This window comes from Zingiber officinale, chromosome 11B (genome assembly GCF_018446385.1).
Source record: "Zingiber officinale cultivar Zhangliang chromosome 11B, Zo_v1.1, whole genome shotgun sequence".
Lineage (NCBI taxonomy): Eukaryota > Viridiplantae > Streptophyta > Magnoliopsida > Zingiberales > Zingiberaceae > Zingiber > Zingiber officinale.
Genome location: NC_056007.1, coordinates 40,166,091 through 40,169,255, shown reverse-complemented (window position 1 = coordinate 40,169,255; position 3,165 = coordinate 40,166,091). Strand labels below are relative to the sequence as shown.

General features: G+C 39.5%; 1 non-coding gene across 1 annotated transcript; it reads left to right on the top strand.

Annotated features, from left to right (window-relative positions):
* The first annotated feature begins 932 nt into the window (after positions 1-932).
* On the top strand, positions 933-1,038 carry LOC122035559. Its single transcript, XR_006127102.1, has one exon. It is a non-coding gene; the product is annotated as a small nucleolar RNA R71 (small nucleolar RNA).
* Positions 1,039-3,165: the final 2,127 nt, after the last annotated feature.

Here is a 3,165-nt window from a genome sequence, read left to right as displayed (position 1 = left end):
TGGTACTCTCCTCATTAGCTTGAATCTGATTTGGTATAAGAGGAGAGAGCTCTTCTTCTTTTTGTATCCCTTTTGGAGCAGTCACTTGGGAGTCTCCCAAGGTCCGTCCGCTCCTAAGCTCAATTCTATTGCAATGCTCCATAGGATTCACATCAGGTTTTCCTGGAAGTTGTCCTGGTGCTCTGGATGATGAGGAAGCTAGTTGGGCAATTTGACGATCCTGGATCTTTTGATGCTTTTCAGAATTATCCATTCTCTGAACGAGCTTTGCTAAATCTTGCTTCATTTCATTTTGACTTGAGATAATTTCTTCAAGCATCTTTTCAATATTTGACTTTGGTAAGCCTTGAGAAGATAGATGTTGAAAAATTTGTTGCCCAGCTTGAAAATTTGGTCTTGCCCCCATAGATGGTCCTTGATCTTGATTATTTCTGTAAGAAAAATTGGGATGGCTCTTCCATCCAGGGTTATAAGTATTTGAGTATGGGTTGTTCTGCCTTTGATTGTAACTCATGATTGCATCACATTATTCCAGTTGGTTAATTTGTGCAGTGATAGCTCCCAATGGACATGAGTCATTTGAGTGCTCTAAACTCCCACATACTTCACAAGATGTACTAATAGCATTGACCATATTAGCACTAGTCCCCATATTCTCAAATTTCTTTGTAAGAGCGTCCAATTTTGCAGACAAAAGAGTGACTGCATCTACATCAAACTTCCTTGATGCTTTAATTGTTGGGTTTACAGAAGAATAGCCACCACTTCTTTCATTTTCCCATTGATGATGATTTTGTACTACACTGTCAATAATTTCTTCAGCTTCATCTAAACTTTTATTCATAAGTGCCCCTCCAACAGCTGAATCAAGGGACACTTTGGTATGATAGTTGATACCATTATAAAAAGTGTGCAACACTAACCATCTTTCCAACCCATGATGTGGGCATTGTTTGAGCATACTATTATATCTATCCCATGCTTCAAAAAGAGATTCTGAGTCAGTTTGCTTGAAGCTTGCAATTAAATTCCTCATATGAGCTGTTTTGCTTGGTGGATAGAATTTATCAAGAAACTGTTGCTCACACTGCTCCCAAGTGGTGATGCTATTAGGGGCCAAAGAATTCAGCCATTGCTTTACCCTATCTCTTAAAGAAAACCCAAATAATAATAATCTAACTGCTTTTGAAGGAACTCCATTCATTTTCATGGTACCACATATTTCATAAAAGACCTCTAAGTGTTGATTGGGGTCTTCATGAGGTCCTCCACCAAATTAGTTCTGCTGCACCATAGATATAATTGCGGGTTTGATCTCAAAGTTATTAGCTTCCACTGAAGGTCTTGAAATACTAGATCGAAAACCTCTTGCATAAGGTGCTGCATAATCCTTGAGTGGTCTATTCGCCATGTTCAAATGTTCCTGTTCTTCAATTTGCCTTTGCAGAATTCTTCTTTTATGGAAAGTTCTGTCAATCTCAGGGTCAAAAGGAAAGAATTCCCCTGCAAAGTTAGATCTTCGCATACACAAGAACAAGATAGCAAATGACAATTCAACAGAAAAAAAAAAAATAAAAGAATAAAAAATGCAGAATTGAATTTGTATAAAAAGAATTAACAAGAAGTAAAAGTTATACAAGAAAGTAAAAACAGAAATCTAATGATTAGTTACAACTATGCAATATGAAAGGAAAACAAATGTTATGTTTAGTCTAACTCAATTGATAATTCCTAATGTTATAGCGCAGTCCCCGGCAACGGCGCCAAAAACTTGTTACGCTCCGCAAGTGTACGGAAATGTCGCAAGTAATATAAAAGATTATCGTATCCACAGGGACTGGAATAAGCACTAGAAATGCCTCAATGCGAATTAGCTAAACAACTATCCAACTGTTTCAAATGCAAAGTGAAGGTAAACAAATCTAATATTAAAGATCAACAAACAAGAGTTTAGTGTTTTGGGGTATGATAAGGGGAGATTCTAGGAGTTTCGGTTTCTTTGTAAGATTTCTTGAATGTAAATGGTTCACCAATTCTTATCCCTCAATTGCCAAACACTTGTAGAAAGTTGCCGGTTCTCTCTTGCAATAGATAACCGGCTAAGGACTGAGAAATGTATCTAAATATGATCAATTAGACGTGAACCTACGTTGTCCTTACACAGAAGCGCACCTATTACTATGCCTTCCTCGGATATCAACATAGAAGCCCACAACTTATTAATCTATCAAGATACAAGAAACTAATCACAAGATCCATCCTACTCTCTTGAATATTCCTATTTCCTCTTCAAGATTATCTCTCAAACGTCCTTACACGGGCTTGCACCTGTCACGTGGATCCCTCGGATGATCGAGTGAGAGTTTATCTTTACTAAGTCCACAAGAAATCCAAATAATCAATCAAGAATGAGAATTAAGCACAAATCACCATTAATCATTCAAGATCTAATTGATACAAGCAAGACAATGTCATTGAAACAAGAAATTGGCAAATCCATAAGAGATTACATCAATCCATCATACAAATACTCCCTTAATCCTAGAATACAAGATCTACTCCATGAATCGAGGAAGAATACCCGAAGAAATAAAGATTACAAGCATTTCTTAAATCCCTAATCCAAGAAACCAAGAAAAGGGGGAAAGAGAAAACTTATCTTCGAAGAAGCCTCGTCTTCGGATCCAATTCTCGCTCCGGAGTCGAAATCGTCAAGAACTCCCCTCGAATCGCCTAGAATTCCTCCCAAGAATGGGAGGATACCACCAAATCTTGCCTTCTCCCAAAGGGGAATAGATCCCCTTTCAATTCATGAAGGAGGGTTTAAATAGAGGAGGAAATCGGGTGCCACACGACCCCATGACACGGCCGTGTGAGATTCACACGGCCATGTCCAGTTCCTTCTCTGCCAAAGCTGCACGGCCGTGTGACTCACACGGCCAGGACCCTTCTGTTCTCTGGAAATGCTACACGACCGTGTGGTGCACACGACCACCACCTGCTTGGCCTCTGGAAACCTCACACGGCCGTGTAGATCTACACGGCCATGAAAGACATCTGCTCTAATTTCTTCAAATCAAGACACGGCCGTGTGAGATTCACAAGGCCATGTCCTCTTCCCTTCCTGTTAAAACTACACGGCCGTGTGTGGTACACGGCCTGATG